Genomic DNA, 18,313 nt, shown 5'->3' with positions numbered 1-18,313 from the left:
AGCCATCAGCCCAGAGCCTGACGCGGGGCTCGAACTCCCAGACTGCGAGATCGTGACCTGGCTGAAGTCAGACGCTTAACCGACTGCGCCACCCAGGCGCCCCAGAGATGTCATTTTTAAATATATTGTCCCATTCCGTAGCTTGCTTTTTAGTTTTGTTGATTGTTTATTTTGCTGTACAGATACTTTTTTTGATGAGGTCCCAATAGTTCATTTTTGCTTTTTTTTTCCCTTCCCTCAGGACACATATCTAGAAAGAAGTTGCTATGGTCAATGTCAAAGAGATTACTGCTTGTCTTCTTTTCTAAGATTTTTATAGTTTCAGGTCTCATATTTAAGTCTTTAATCCACCTTGAATTTATTTTTATGTTTGGTGTAAGAAAGTGGTCCAGTTCCGTTCTTGTGCATGTTGTTGTCCAGTTTTCCCAACACCATTTGTTGAAGAGAATTTTTTTTCATGAAATATTCTTTCCTGCTTTTTGAAGATTAATTGACAATATTGTTGTGGGTTAGTTTCTAGGTTTTCTATTGGGTTACGTTGATCTATGTATCTATTTTTGCACCCAGTACAATACTGGCTTGATCACTACAGCTTTGTAATATAACTTGAAGTCCAGAATTGTGATGCCTCCAGGTTTGTTTTCCTTTTTTCAAATTGCTTTGGCTATTCTAGGTCTTTTGTAGTTCCATACAAATTTTAGGATTGTTTATTTTGGTTCTTTGAAAAATGCAGATGGTGTTTTGATAAGGATTACATTAAATGTGTAGATTGCTTTGACTAGTGTAGACATTCTAACAATATTTGTAATCCATGATTGCAATCTAACAATATTCTTTCAGTCTATGAGTGTGTAATGCTTTTTCCATTTCTTTGTGTCATCTTCAATTCCTTTCATTATTTTTTTATAGTTTTCAGAATACAGAGCTTTCACCTTTTTGGTTAGGTTTTTTCTTAGGTATCTTATAGTTTTTGGTGCAGTTCTGAATGGGATTGATTCCTTGATTTCTCTTTCTGCTCCTTCATTATTGGTGTATAAAATGCAACAAATTTCTGTATGTTGATTTTGTATCCTGTGACTTTACCGAATTTGTGTAACGGTTCTAGCAGGTTTTTGGTGGAGTTTTTCAGGTTTTCTATAGAGTATTACGTCATCTACAAATAGAGAAAGTTTGACTTCTTTTTTGCCCATTGGATGACTTTTATTTTGACAATAGTAGCTGTGAGATTTTCATATATGGTCTTTATTATGTGGAAGTAGGTTTCCTCTAAACTTAATTTGTTGAGGGTTTTAAACGTGAATGGATGTTTTATCATTCAAAGCTATTGTTTCCTTGTTTATTTTCGATTTAGATAATATGTCCATTGATATAATTGGGGTGTTAAAGTCCCCTATTATTAATGTGTTATTATCAATTAGTTCCTTTATGTTTGTTATTAATTATTTCATATATTTGGGTTCTATCATGTTGGGTGAATAAATATTGACAATTGTTATATGTTATTTTGAATTGTTCCCTTTATTATTATATAGTGTCTTTTTTGTGTCTTTTTATAACCTTTGTTTTAAAGTCTAGTTTGTCCAATATAAGTTTTTCTACTTTTGCTTGGCTCTTTTCCATTTGTGTGATAAATGTTTCTCTACCCCTTCACTTTCAATCTGCAGGTGTCTTTAGGTCTAAAATGAGTCTCTTGTAGGCAACATATAGATAGGTCATTTTTTTTAAATCCATTCTCACATACTATATATTTTGATTGAAGTATGTAGTCCATTTACATTCAGAGTAATTATTGATAGATATGTATTTATTGCCATTTTAATACTTGCTTTGTCATTGTTTCTAGAAATTTCTCTGACCCTCTCTCACCTTGTCACTTTTGTTCTCCCCTTTGCACTCAGAGTCCCCCTTGCGCTCAGCCCTTGCAGGGCTGATTTAGTAGTTACAAACTACTTTAATTTTGTTTTTCTGGAAAACTCTTTATCTCTCCTTCTATTCTGAATGATAGTTTTGCTGGATAGAATATTCTTGGCTGAAGAATTTTCCCATTGAGCTCTTTGAGCATATCATGCCACTTATTTCTGGCTTGCCAAGTTTCTGTTGATATATCTGCAGCTAGCCGTATGGGTCTTCCCTTGTAATTTTGGGACTTCTTTTGTCATGCTGCTTTTCGGTGTTTTTTTTTTTTTTTCTTAATCATGTATTTAGCAAATTTAATTATAATATATCTTGGTGTTGGCCTCTTTTTGCTGATTTTTATGGGAATTCCCTTTGCCTCCTGGATCTGGATGTCTGCTTCCCTCCCTAATTTAAGGAAGTTTACTGCTATTATTTCTTGAAATAAATTTTTTAGCCCATTTTCTCTCTCTTCTTCTAGGACTCCCATAACATGATGTAATTATATTTGATGGAGTCACTGAGTTCCCTAAGTCTATTCTGATGTTGCATAATTATTTCTCCCTTTAGTTCAGCTTTACTCTTTTCCATTATTTTACCTTCTGGGTCAGTAATTCATTCCCCTACTTCTTCCAGCCTGTTATTTATTGCATCAAGCTTGTTTCTAATCTCCTTCTTTGGACTCTCCATCTCTGATTGGTTGCTTGCTAACTATTTTATCTCTGTGGTAAGGGTCTCACTGATGTTCTCTATTCTTTTCTCAAGCCCAGTGAGTATCCTTATGAGTATTGCTTTAAATTCTTCATCAGGCATGTTACTTATAGTTTGTTTGTTTTTTGTTTTTTGTTTTTTGTTTTTGTTGTTTTTTGCTTAGATCTCTGGCCGTGGCCTTAACTTGTTCTTTCAAGATATCTTTGTTCTTTCATGAATTCCTCTGTCTTGGTAGTTTGTCTAAGTCTTTGCCCTCTCCTGTGTGTTAGAAAAGCCAGTTATGTTTCTTGCTCCTGAAAGTAATGTCCTTAAGAAGAAGATGTCATATAGTCCCAGGGGCTGGTGTGTCAGGGAGTATCTCCAGTGTGTGCTGTGTATACTCTGCAGTTGTGTTTTGGCTGCTCTGTCCTTCAGGTCAGTTGTCTGCAGTCTTCCTTTGCCTGCTGTGGGCAGTGTTTAGTCCCTAGCCTGAATGTGGCAAGTTTTAACAAGGTGTGTTCTGGTCTGCTTGTGAAATGAGACCTGACACCACTTCCACAAGAACTGAGACCCTGCAGAGTTCTGGTCAGGAGATGTGGTGTGAGCAGGGATTGTGCTTGTCTTCTGGGAAAGGGGACCATGGAGCTAGGACTGAGGCAATCTTTACTGAGAAGAGCAATCCTGCAAGAGCACAGGAGGTGAGGCTTGACATAAGCAAGTTAGGCAACCAGTGTTGGAGCTGTGCTGGTTCCCACAGGTGGCTCTGTGTTTTGCAATTAAATAATTTCTGAATGTATTATATTTTAAATATTATTCTTGACAAGCATTTCTGTGCATGCTAATAATGTGATTGGAATGTCTTTTCTTTTTTATCTGGTTTGGCCTTTCATACATTCTTCAAGACCTATTCAGATATGACCTTTATGAAATCCTCCATGTTTCTCCTGAGACATAGAGATGACATCAGAACACTTCTCCAACTATAGTGTAAGGAACCAGATGGCAGTAGGTGAGTTTTGTTACATCTTTCTAAAAGCTAGGAAACCTCAGTGCTTATTATAAGAAAAGGCTTTTAGATATCAATTTTTCCTTTTAAATTCAATAGTGTCTTCAATCACATGAGAGAAAATACTATAGGTAACCCTAAATTATTGCTCTATTTTTTTGTTATGAATTGTTTAAGTATTTATGTACTATGCCAGAGAGTGAATTATCAGAGAATTATGAGAGACTGAGGTGCCATTTTATAGAGTTTGGTCAATAGAGACTTGACTGGCAAAGTCATGTTTTACAGAAACTGGAAGAAAATGAAAGAAATTCAGCTATATCAGGGATGAACATTCCAAGGAAAGGGAACATTAAGTACAAACTCCAGAGGCAAACACATGATTACCATGTTCAAGGAAGACGTGAGAGGTCAGTATGGTGGAGCAGAGCCTAGAGTTGGATGAAGGAATGGAGAAGAGATGATAAGGTCATAGAGATAGCAGAGGACTCAATTATGTATGGTCTTATCAGCCAAAATAAGGACTTTGCTTTGTGTCTTGGTAAATATGGGGCACTTCTAAAAGTTTTAAGGATTAACATGAATCTGACATACATTCAAAGTAACAATATGACTACTCTGTGAAAAATAGAATTAGAAAGATAAGGACATATACCTGGAGATTAAGAGATAGTTGAATAATCTTGGCAAGAAATGATGATATTTGCACTAGAGTAGGACAGGCACAGTAGTGAAAAGTGGCTAGATTCTAGATATAATTTAAGGTAGTGACAACAGGAAGTAGGGTCTGTATTACTTTTCTAGGGTGGCCATAACAAGTTCACAGAAATAAAATATACTTATCGTCTAACATTTCTGGAGGCTAGAAGTCCAAATCAAAGTGTTGGCAAGGCTTATTACTTCTGAGGGCTATTGGGGAAGAATCTGTGCCAGGCCTTTTTTTTTTTTTTTTTTTTTTTTTTTTTTTTTTTTTTTTGTATATCACCATCTACTCCCTATGTCTATTCCCATAATCTTCATATTACGTTTATGTGCCTTTCTCCAAATTTTCCCTTTTTATTAGGATAACAGTGATATTGAATGGGTCCGCCCAAATGAACTCATTTTAACCTTATTGCTTCTTTTAAGACTCTATTTCCAAATGAGGTCACATTCTGATATATTGAAGGTCAGGACTTTAACATATGAATTTTGGGGAAGGACAAGTCAACTCATAATAGGGTCTATGAGAAAAATAAGATTTTGACTAAGGATTTTTATATAAATAACCAGAGAAGAAAGCTAGTGATTATCTCAAGTGCTCTTCACCTTATCCATTCACTCAATATTCAATAAATTCTTAAAAAGTGATTTGTTGTATGAACACTGTTCTAAGGACAATAGAGGAGAAACCCAAAGATTCATCCCACATAAATTCAACATTTTAATGGAATGTTTGTGGGCATATGTTTTTTTTCCCTGAAGAACTGGCAATTTATTTAGTATTCCATGTAAAATATTTCCTAAATGTTCAATGAGACCTGAGGGGTAAAATCAGCATTTCCTCTCTGGGATGGTGGCTGACAACAAACTTGACTTCTCAGTTTTAACATGTGATTTGTCTCTTAGAGCCTCTGTTTTATCCTATGTAATATGGAGGTAGTACATTCATCTCACAAGATAATAGGATTAAATAAAATATTATATTCCCAAGTGATGTTCAAAATGTATAAAGATGTAGAACTCTTGATGATGGACATCATCATGACATCTAATCTTAATCCTCTTCACCAGCTAAATGACATGAGTAAAATACCAATCAGTATGAGAGTGAACTATGTCTGTGCCCTCTTGAATCAAAGGTTTAATAGGAGAAATCAGAAGGTACTTCCTCATATTAAAATTTGAGGTATTAATAATTAGGTTATAGGAAGGCATAAAACCAAACATTTTTGTACCCTAAAACCTGACAACAGAGAGAGCATAAATTTTAATTATTATACTCAAAATTACTTTTACATGTAGGAGAGTTGTTGGTGTCTCATTCATGTTCATATCTACCCTTTGTTCCTAGTTCTGCACCTACCAGAAATCAAATATATAAAAATCTTTAGAAATGAAGCATTTAGGATATTGATAGGACAATAAATATGGAGAGCAGAGCCTAGCTGGATATCACATTTGTTCTCCCTGACAAAGGATCCTAGGGCAAGTGGAAGATAAGAGAACAAGCTGTGCTAGGATCACCACAGGAGGTTTTATGAGATGAATGGGGTTCTGAGATATTCCCTTATTTATGCAGCAAGTACTGAGTGGTGACACCGCACCCCCCTAGGGTTGTAAAGATGAGAAATATGTAATTTGAATACTTAATTAGCTCATAGTCTGGTCTCAGGAAAAAAAATATATATATAGTTATAATAAATAGCACTTACTCTCCTTTCAATATGTACCAGGCATTGTTCTAAGTAATCTACCTGGGTCAATTTCTTTAACTCTGAGAACAACTTTAGGAGAATTGGACACAGGTATTAAGAGCTCAGGAAATGTGCCAAGGTCACATAGCCAGTCAGTGGTGAACTTGAGATTTGACCCAGGTAGTTGGCTCCAAAGCCTGCACTTTTAACAGTCATTCCATTTTGCTAAAGCAATTCTAATGTAGTGTGGTAAATAAAATGATAGGCTCATAAATAGACATATAAATTTAAAAAGGGAATTGATCAAATCCATCTGTGAAGTGGTTAAGGAAGATCTCACTGAGGTGGGTGCTACACAGTAGGATTTTGAAGGCTAAATAAGGATTTTCCAGATAGAGTAGTGGCATAGTGTCTCTGGTTAAGGATGTTGAATTTCACACAGGCTTTAAATTTGCTTCCTCCTGGAAGTTTATGCAAATAAAAAAGATAGTCTGGTTTTTGTTCTATGTTAATTTGGAGCACAGGGAGTGGAATAAACTTGGAAGGACTAACACAAAAGCAGAGAAGAGAGCAAAAACATATTGATAGAAGTGGAAAAATTCTAATGGATAAGTGAGAACTATGTTAGGAGACTGAAAAAAATGTTTTTCAGGTGGGGAAATCTGAGAAACACCTGATTTCTTTCACACAAGCCTCCTAATGTTCAGGATTTGAGGCGCCAGCATGGTAGATTGCTAATGGCGACACAGATGTTCTAGCTGCAGTGAGGTCTACTCCTTAAATTTGGGTAAGCCTTGTGATTTGACCCAAAATGTGGCAGATGTGGCTTTGCTTGAGGCCTGAGCCTAGGCACAAGACACCATGTAGTTTCCATTTGTGCCCTCTTAAAATCCTGCTGACAAGTAAATAAGTCTGTGCTAGAAAATGAAAGACCACACAGAGAGCTTTTTCAGCTGAGACAGACACAAAGAAGGCCAGTAACACATGAATCAGAAATGAGCCATCCCAACAGAGCTCAACCTAAACTACTGAGCTCAGAATCGTGAGCAAATAAATGCTTGCTATTTTAAGTGATTAAATTTTGGGGTGCCTTGTGACATAGCAAAAAGCTAATTTCTTCAACCAGTTTTCACTGTAAGTAGCAATGAAACAAAATGTAAAACATAAAGACTGAAAGTTTATGTAATAAACAGTTTGATGCACAGATCTAACCCACTGCACAGAGCTGGACAGAGGTCTGGGGTTTTATTCTCTACAGTGGATGAAATGGAAGATCTTTGGATCAAGGGACATAAGGCACAGAGAGTATATTAAAACATAATTATTAAGTGACAGGTGATACAGTGAATTTAATGACTTGAAGAATTTTTATGCATTTTTCTCTCAAACCTGGCAGCCAGACCTTTACACTTTAGTGAAAATACTAGAACATTCACTGGAGAGTGGACCAACTCAAGAGAAAGATCCTAAAAATACTCCCATTATTATATGTATGTATAATCACTGTTCAACAAATAATAATCCCCTTGTTACTACCACTCCATGCTATGATCACCGTTCCTGACCTTTGTGAAAGGAGCATACATTTCCATCCCTCAGTTGCTGACTTTTCCAAGTGACTTCATTATTGTATGCCACTGAGATATTTTTGCTGTCTGCCCTGTAGCAATAACTGATAAATACAAAGTATTCTGTGAGGATGGGGCACAGGCCACATCATCCTAGAATGACATAAAAAAAAAGTAGCGGTATAAACACTGGATGTCAGCTGTTTTGAAGAAAGTCACAGGGACTTAGACATTCTTAAGAAATGCTGCATCTCCAAATTTCTTGATGTCACTGTATGGAAAAATCCGGATATTAAAAATCCTGAATCAGAAAAGTGAAATTATCACTCTGAATATGAAAATGTTTTAGGAATGCTTTTGCCAGTTTGTTTGATTTACCTACTAACATATGTGTCAAAGTAAATAAATGATTAAAAATGTATTTAAATATGTATATAAGACCTTTTTAAAGTATAAAATGAAATGTTTAAGTGGTGGGAAAGTAATAGGTCAGTTTAACTCTAAATGCTTTATTTAATACTAAATAAACTAACAGAATATCTTATAATTAATAATTTCTTAATTTAAATGAAATTAGATCAATGATTGTCAGATGATAATTATATGGAGAAAAATAGAGTTAAGCAAGGCAGTTGGGGGAGAGAGAGAGAGAGAGAGAGAGAATATGAATGCGGGAGGAGCAGAGAGAGAGGGAGATACAGAATCTCAGGCTCCAGACTCTGCGCTGTCACCACAGAGCCCCACCTGGGGCTTGAAACCAAGAACGTGAGATCATGACCTGAAATGAAGTCTGACGCTTAAGCAGTAAACCACCCAGGCACTCCACGATCTGACTCACATTTTAAAGGGATCCCTCTGGCTACTGGGTCAAGTATAGGCTCTTGAGGAGCAGGGTCAAAAAGACTAGCTAGGAGGTAACCACAGTATTCCAAAGAAAAGATCATGTCAGCTAGGATCAGATAAATAACAGGTCGGAGAGTGAATATATTTCTAAATTAAAATGAAAATTTTCACTATTAATGGGAGATAGGTTATGTGAAAAAGAGAAGAAATAAGTAAATCTCCAAAGTTTTGAACAAACAACTAGACCAAGGTAGGTAGCCATTTACTGAAATTGAAAAGACTTCATGAAGGACATATTTGGAGGTGGGAAATCAAGAGTTCAGTTTTTCACTTGCTTAATTATAAGCAATTTTCTGAGGTGCAATGAGTTTCCTGAAATGTATAACATTATTTCATAAATTTGTGGACTAGACACTTAAGATTTAAATCTTTTAACAAGTTACACAAAGTTGGTTTGTGGAAGTCTTATTCTCATAAACACATGGACATTAGAAACACACACACATACATATATACACACACAGATATTGAGATCAAAATCAAATATAATGATCTAAATTTAGATGAACATACAACTGTCAAGTTATTAGCTTAGATGAGAGTGTTTTATTCAGGCACTGACAGGCCACTGTTTCTCAGAATTTCACAATTTTCTGGATCCTAAGTGTACCAGATGGTCTTAAAACTTGGCTGCACAGTGAGATGATGTGTTCAGACGATGGGCTGGCATAGTGTATGAGAACAGAATGTAAAACAAAGGGAAATGCCCGGGCTGCTTATTCATGACCAAGTTCTCTGGAGAAAATAAGTGCACAGAATTACAGGCTCCCTTCTCTGCCTATGGCACATTTCTCTGTCCACTTGCTCAATCTGGTCAAAACCAGCCAAATTTGTAAACATAAATGAATCACCTAATTTATCTTTTTACATGGCAGAAAACTGTCAACCAAGATATCCTGCATTAGGATTCCACCTTAAGGATAGAATAGTTGATTCATGACTGCTGACAAGTTAACCTTCTATGTGACGTAATTTTCTCTGTATTAGTAAAGGGGGGGTTCAATTAAGACTGAACTCAAAAATTACCAGAACATTCCATTTGGGATATTATCTTATTCATATTCTTCTTTTTTTTAATTCAGCAAGTGAAATTTATATAAATTTATGGATAGGAATTATAACATGGAAGTATGAATGTAAGTATATTTGAAAATATAGGTTGTGATATTATTGCTTTGAAATGAAAAAGATGCTTTACTTCCTTACCAAAATCTTTAGTTTTACCTTTAGACACTATTATCAGGACAACCTTTAGGTTAATAAAACCATCGTCAGGGGTGCCTGGGTGGCTATCGGTTAAGCGTCAGACTGCAGCTCAGGTCATGATCTCGAAGTTCGTGAGTTGGAGCAGGCATCAGGCTCTGTGCTGACAACTCGGGACCTGGAGCCTGCTTTGGATTCTGTGTCTCCCTTTCTCTCTGCCCCTAACCCACTATCATTCTGTCTCTGTCTCTCTCAAAAATAAATAAACATCAAAAACAATTAAAAGCAAAAAAAAAAAAAACCCAAAAACCAAAAAACATTGTCAGACACAGTACCTGTGACAAAAAAGACTTAAATATGAAAACTGATTTAAGGCATCCAAAAAAATTTTTTTAACTATATGATTTTGAAAATAGATTTAAAAATGTGAATTTGAGCTTACTATAGAGAATCTAATATAGCTCTGAAATAACTAAATATCTATTTATTTTTTGGTTTTAAAATTAATGATATATTTAGATATATTCCTTAACAATATATAAACATATATGTTATAAACTCAAGCATAGACAAATAATGGTTTTAAATTAACTGCTGATTTTTATGACCTTATATTTACTTTAATTCTTCTGATATGTTCTTACGTAAGGCAGTTTGCCTTATATGTTTTCATCTTTTAGAAAAGAATGAAATAAATATGAGCAGACTTTACAGGCTAGCATCTAATTTTAACATAGGATGGCTTCCAGTGGTTCACCATAGCTACCAGAACAGAAAATTAGAAAGAGTTATAAGGCTATCCTCAATTATTGATTGCAGAGACAGCATTACCCCACTCACTACACTACCCTGCCAATCAGGGAGAATCGTGGGGACTTAACAAATCAGAGTCTTTTGTTACTGGACAACTAGGTTAGAATGACCACCAATAATCAGTACTTAAACAATTAATTGGAAGTAGAAGAGAAGAAAGCATTATTCTCTGGTAGCAGGCAGACCTGTAAGTATAGGGTAGAGATGAGTTTTGTGATGGCTTCTGGTAGAGCTCCTGTGTCTTACTCATTTGGGGGCTGTAAGCAGCTGAGACGCCTGTCCTTCAGAGTTCTTAAAAACTAGTGAAGGATTTCACTGACTTTGACTTTAACAGCCCTTCTAAAGGCTGGATAAGCTTCTCATTCTTAGGATCTGATTATTTTCTTCTCAGAACACCCATAGTAGTATTATGTGGCAGACTGAACCCAGAATGTTGGACAGGTCAAAAATATTTATATAAATGAAGATTTTTGGTTTTTTGTGAAGTACCCTTCTGCATATCTCCTTAGAAGGCTGAATGGAAAATAAAGAAATTAAACAAACAAAGCTGGTGTTCTTAAACATGGCTTCTTAGGTATACTTTTACCAAATTTCTGAAAATAAATACCTTTAGCCAAGATCTCTCTTCTGTTTCATACTAGTTTTTTTCCAACTCTAGATGCAATATCTAACTTTGTAATTTAGCAGTTTCCATCCTTCCATCGAAATGTCCAGAAAGTTCTTGACTGTTTTGCCTGTTTCTTAGTTTATCCAAGGCTAAATTATATTCCACGTGATACCACAATTGTCACAATGGTCACTGTTGTGAAACAAAACAAAACAATACAAAACAACAACAACAACAAAAACAACACAAAAAAGACCCCACCTAATTTATTTGTCACCTGGTGTCCTCAAGCTAAAATTCCAAATTCCTTGGGGTGCCTGGGTGGCCCAGGCAATTGAGTGTTGGACTGTTGATTATAACTCAGCTTGTGATTTAGTGATCATGGGATCGATCCCCAAGTCAGGCTCCATGCTCTCTTGTGTGCACTCATGAATGCTCTAAATAAATACATACATACATACATACATACATACATACATACATAAACTTACAAATTCCTTATTGTAGAATTAAATATCCTTAATTTTCTGGCTTCTGTTTCTTTTTTAAGACTCTTTTTTCACCACCACCCTGAATTCAATTCTGTATTCCAAACACCTTCAATTACATATTATTTATGGCATACTTTATGGTATAACTTTTTCTTTATGGAATAAATTCCACTCACTTTACTCTCCGTATTCCCTCTGACTCTGGTTCATTTGTATTATGCTACTTTCTCTAGACCTTCTCTTGATTTTTCAAAATTGTTAAATGTCCCACTAATCCAGTCCTATAACAACAGGACCTACTCCATTGCGACACAGGACATCCTATCCTTCTGCCTGTTTTTCTCACTAGCCTATAGGTTACTTGTATGCTGTGTCTTCCCCTCTTCTCTCTGTTCTTTAGTGCCGAGCACAATCCTTGAATACATAGGCATAAAATATAAACATGATACTAAGATAATTTTCATGCATAATAATTTCCACACTATGATTTTTAACACTAGTGTTTTATTTATTTATTATTTATTTATTTATTTATTTATTTATTTATTAATGTCTTTATGTTTTAGAGAGAGAGAGAGCACAAGTGCTGGAGAGGGGCGGTGGGGGAGAGAGACGGAGAGAGAGAGAGAGAGAAAGAGAGAGAGAGAGAGAGAGAAACTCAAAGCAGGCTCCACGCTCATTACAGAGCCTGACTTGGGGCTTGATCCCATGACCCTGGGATCATGACCTGAACCAATATCAAGAGTTTGATGCTCAACTGACTGAGCCACCCAGGCACCCTTAACACTAGTGTTTTTGACTGAGTGTGATTTTGCTTTATAGCTCCGTCTTGGAATTAAATTCAAATTTCCAAATTAAAGAAATATACTCAGGGATGCTGGGGTGTCTGAGTCAATTAAGTGTCCAGCTCTTGGTTTTGGCTCAGGTCATGATCTTGTGGTTGGTGAGTTCAAGCCCTGCATCTGGCTCCATGCTGTGAGCAGGGAGCCTGCTTGAGATTCTGTCTCTCCCTCTCTCTCTTCCTCTCTCTCCACCCCTCCCCCACTTGCTCTATATCTGTCTCTCAAAATAAATTAATAAACATTTAAAAAATACACTCAGACTTTTTTATGGCTAATAAAATAATACTCTCAGTCTTTTTGATATCACTAGTCATAATAAAAAATTCTGATGCATCGCACTTTTTACTCTCTACACAGTAAACAACAGTTATAAAAACTGACATGTGATGTACCCATGTTTTGGCACTAGCATGTTTCATAAGTATATATATAAAGTTAACCAATTTTGTCTCTATATGTAATTTCATTTTAATGATGATATATATATTAGCATGTATATATCATCATTAAAATGAAATTGTTTCTCTAATAGTTTACCCAAGTGGCCTAAAAGAATAATGTTTACCACCACCACCTCTCACAAAATAAATAAGGTAATTAACTAATTAAATTTCACTCTTTGCAGTATGATGATCCTGGTAACTGGGAAATTGTTGCAGGATAGCCAATGTTTATTTCCTCTGTGGAAGACTTCAGCACTACTGAGAGGTTAGTTAACATGCTATCTTTTACACTATTTTGGTGGGAGTACAAATATGATCTTGCTATCAAATCAGGCTTATCTGATAAAGAGAAGAAAGGTCAAGTCTCCATGCTTAAATAAGCATTACAAAACCCCACTATTTTTTAATGCTGCATGTTGAACGGTTACTCTTTGTCCCAAAATTTAAGGATGTTTGAAATTTCAGAATTTTAATACTTTTAGAAAATAATTTATGTTGAGTTCTCAATTATCTAAGGAATATAGTTAATATTTTGATATTCATCTATAATGAAATAGTGCACATTTTTAAGAATTCCTTTAATGGTGTTTCTCTTAAGACACTGAAGGAATAATGTACAAAATTACATATTATAATTATTTAAGTCCAGGTGAAATTACTGCCATATTTATTTTACCATAGAGAAAAACACTTCTATATGCTAATCATCACAATTTTAAACATTTAAATTTGTTTTGTTTAAGTTATTAAGTAACTAATTTCCTTATCTTGATTAGATTAAGCTTCAAGATTAGTGGCATGATAAGAGTATTTGACTTACATTCAGTGAGTACTATAACAATATTTCTTTTTCTGCTTATAATTAACACATTTTAAATATATGATGTAAAGGGATTTGTTGAGTATATATTCTAAGATATTTGTTCAACAAAGTACCATATACATGCTTGCATAAGCATAGTTATAATACACTGGAATGATACAATGGATCTGTTTTAACTCCCAATATACTTTGTATGACATAAACATTTAAAAATATTCAGACAGTGGAGCTCCTGGGTGGCTCAGTTGGTTGAATGTCCAACTCTTGATTACATCTCAGGAAGTGATCCCAGGGTCGTGGGATCAAGCCCTGTGTCAGGCTTCATGCAAGATTCTCTATCTCCCTCTGCCCCTCTTCTCTGCTCTCTCTCTCTCTCCCTCTGTCTCTTAAAAACAAAAAAGTTTCACATAGGCCACCCATAGTCATAGTCACCAATTTCATATAAGTTATTCAAGTGCTTTCATTATCTTAGTACCTGTTTTATCCGGATTCTTAAAAGGCTTTAAATCACTATTGGACTTTAAAAAAAATCCTGCACAGGAAATCAAAAGGAAGACAATTATTTTTACCTGTATATAGTAAAACATTAGGAGTTAAGCAATTTTTTTTCTTACAATGTTCTTGATGATAGTATACAATAACAGCATTAGTTATTTGCACTTGATTCTATGATTATAATAGCAATAATCAGTTGACTTTATAAACCTCAAACTTGTTTATATGCTAATAGAAATCATCCAGTGTTTTTGAAGGGACTGAGCCAGTGAAATCCACTTTAAGATGAATAAATGCAGAGCCTTTAATTAAAGTGCTTTAGTTTCCCCAAATTTAGTTTAGGTTGACACATATCTATGCCAGATGCATTCTCAGATTCAGTATACTAGGGAAATATAATTACATATTTTAAATATTTCTGCATTAAAAAAGAAATTAGAGCCATGTGGAATGTAAGAAAAAAATCACTAATTCCCTTAATGTTTTATATGAATAAGTACTAATGCTCTATTTGCATCTAGCACTCTACATAAGCACCAAGGAAAGCAGATAATTTAAATAACTTAAACTCCAGAGAGCTTTAAAGTACTTTAGCATAATTTCCTAAATTTACATAAGTCTAAAAAATTTTTTAGATGCTATAGCAATTCCAATATGGCAATAAAATTATTTTTTCTGTAATTTATCCAACTTAAAAAAAAGTCTTTATTCTTATATCTCAGATATGTTTCATGTAAATAAAATATATTTGGGGTCTTTAATTTTGTTTGACAGTCTTTATCTTTACAAAGGTCTTTTGAACTATTTATAATTTATGTAATTACACACATAGTCACATTTTCATCTACTCTCTTACTTTGTTTTTGCTTTATTATTGTTGATCTTTTTAGGGGGTGGATGGGCCATTTTTTTTTACTATTTTATTTTCTTTGTAGTCAGTTTGGAAGTTATATAGTCTGTTATTATTCTTTCAATAATTAGTCTGAAAAATATGGCAAATGTACTTACTTTAGTTTTAACATTATTATCTAAGACTTCCTTCTGAACATGAAAATGGCCTAAGAATATTTTAACTTCATTTCCCTCTTTTCTACTTACAGACAAAATATTATCATATATATTACTTCTATATTGTCATTTTTTTAAGTTTATTCATTTATTTTGAAAGAGAGCATTTGTGCATTCACGAGTGAGGGACAGGCAGGGAAAGAGGGAGAGAGAGAACCCCAGGCAAGCAAGCTTCACACTGTCAGCACAGAGCCAAACCTGGGGCTCGAACTAACAAACTTTCAGATCATGACCTGAGCCAAAATCAAGAATTGGACACTGAGCCCCCCAGGTGTCCCTTCTATATTGTCATTTTTAGACTTCATAAGAATTGTTTAATAGATACTTGGTATTTATTTACATTCTTCCTTATATTTACCATAGTGGAAATGAAGGCACATTCTGCTCTAGGTGATAAATGTTTTCTCACAGGAATACAAGTTATCAATTCTGAAACTACTTTTCTTATACTGCAGCTGAACAAATAAAAAAATACATTGTAGATAATCAGAACTAGGTTATCACTGTCTGGGAAGAAAAGTACAAATAAGGAAATAAGAGAAGGATGCTAGAATAAATTGTGATTAATTCTGTGGTGCTGGACTTAAGCCAGAGATAAAAATATTAATTCATGTGTATTTAAATTAATAATGGATAGATATATGTATATAAATATAGAGATATCTGTATGCACCTTGTTTAATATCCATTCATGCATTGCCTGGTTCTGGCATTTGAGAGAAACTAAGAATACAGACCTAATGGTAATCAGCAAATCTAGTGCCCCGATTTTGGTTTCAAAATAAAAGGAAACAGGCTTTCCTCTCCAATAAAAGGAAACAGGCTTTCTAAGCAACTTATTTTATCTAGGGCTGGGTCATGGAAAATACAAGATTAGTGTAGAACATTTTATAGTTTCAAAGAGTAAGAAAGTGCTAAAAGAAGAAGCAGGGGGGCGCCTGGGTGGCGCAGTCGGTTAAGCGTCCGACTTCAGCCAGGTCACGATCTGGCGGTCCGGGAGTTCGAGCCCCGCGTCTGGCTCTGGGCTGATGGCTCAGAGCCTGGAGCCTGTTTCCGATTCTGTGTCTCCCTCTCTCTCTGCCCCTCCCCCGTTCATGCTCTGTCTCTCTCTGTCCCAAAAATAAAAAAAAAAAAAAAAAAAAAAAAAAGAAGCAGGGAATAGAGGAGGAGGAGACAGAAGAGAATGGAGATTGCAATGCCCAACAGACAGGGTTAAATAGGAAGAGATCTCAGCTGCCAATGGGCAAGGCTGGAGCAATTCAAGCAAAATGACACAAGAACATCGTATTATAAGCAAAAAAATAAACATCCATGATCCATACTGATATTAATAAGTGACTGAATAAATGGGAATGAATCAATGACTCATCTTTTGGAAGAATTCCAATTAATAAACATAAAAAGACTAAAGGAATTTTTTTTAAATTTGTTTCTTTCAGTGTTTATTTGTTTTTGAGAGAGATAGTGAGAGAGAGAGAGAGAGAGAGAACGAGCAGGGAAAAGACAGAGAGAGAGGGACATACAGAATTTGAAGCACGCTCCAGGCTCCGAGGTGTCAGCACAGAGCCCAACGTGGGGGCTCAAACTCATGAACTGTGAGATCATGACCTGAGCTGAAGTCAGACGCTTAATCAACTGAGTCACCGAGGTGCCCCAACTAAAGGAAATTTTTAAAAATCACCACTAGTAACAAACAGTAATGCTGCTATCAAGATCCAACAATGAATGCTAAAATTAGTGAGCCAAACCTTGAAGAAAAATAAGATATTTGTACAGCTTCAACATATCCCTTCTTCTGCAAATAAATTAATTGTGGTAGTGGTTTTAAAATATGTCAACAAATTATTTGATACCCTTCCCTCTGCTAGGTGTAGACTGACAGCTTGTCTATTTATTTTGGGCTGGATTTATTTACTTCTATGAATAGATCATGGAAAGGAAAAAGAATGGAGAAACCTGGCTAACACCATCCTAACTAAATATCAATGTTAATATCGCCAGTAATAAATATATTGATACATGTACCCACTGATATGATATGATAAAGACATTTCGCCTCCATGTTATTCTTAACTACACTTGCCATGCTCAGATAGATTTGTCTTAGATTTACTTATCCGATTGGCACTTTTAAGAAGTGTCAAGTCATGAATATGGAACAGCAAAAAATGAAGAACTGTGAGAGTTTGGAGGAGATGAAACAGACATGATGCTTTAATTCTGCATTGAACTTGAGAGCAGAAAAAAGATATTTGTGGTAAAACTGGGGAAAACTGCATAATTTTTAAAAATTTATTTGATTGTATTATAATCACATTAATATCTTGCTTTTGGTAATTACACCGTGCTTATTTAAAATGGTAGCCTTGGGGGAAGCTGAGTGAGGCATACACACCCAAGCATGTAATACCTTAGCAACTTTCTTGAAGTCTAATTATTTCAGTTTATGAAAGTTTTAAAGAAAAGTAGAATGGGTTACTAAAACAAAATCTAACTCTTTGAAAAGGACAAAACATACTGTGTCATATTCAATGAGTAAAATCAAAGGACACTATAAATCAAAGGACAAAATGCATTATTGCAAAGGTACAGAATAATTTTAAAACCATGCAATATTACTATGTACAATTTTTAAAATTTATTTATCAGTGAGTTAATAGTAAATGAATTAAAAATAAACTGAAACTGATTAGGTAACAGACAAGAATCAAGTATCTTCAACTAATTTTTCAGAGTTTTGATTTTACTCTATTCCATAAAGAATGTGTTTTGGGGGCACCTGGGTGGCTCAGTCAGTTAAGCATCTGACTTCAGCTCAGGTCATGATCTCACTGCTGGTGGGTTCAAGCCCTGCACTGAGCTCTGTGCTGACAGCTCAGAACCTGGAGCCTGCTTCAGATTCTGTGTCTCTCTCTCTCTCTCTGCTCCTCCTTGGCTCGCACTCTGTCTCTCTCTGTCTCAAAAAATAAATAAATAAATAAATAAATAAATAAATAAATAAATAAAAATTTTAAAAAATGTGTTTGGGGACGCCTGGGTGGCTCAATGAGTTAAGCACTGGACTCTTGATTT

This window comes from Lynx rufus, unplaced genomic scaffold (assembly GCF_022079265.1).
Source record: "Lynx rufus isolate CCGP_SWC_20201006 ecotype Redwood Valley unplaced genomic scaffold, mLynRuf1.p SCAF_3, whole genome shotgun sequence".
In the NCBI taxonomy this organism is placed as follows: Eukaryota; Metazoa; Chordata; class Mammalia; order Carnivora; family Felidae; genus Lynx; species Lynx rufus.
The sequence above is the reverse complement of the archived record's forward strand: the minus strand, read 5'-3'. Positions refer to the sequence as shown.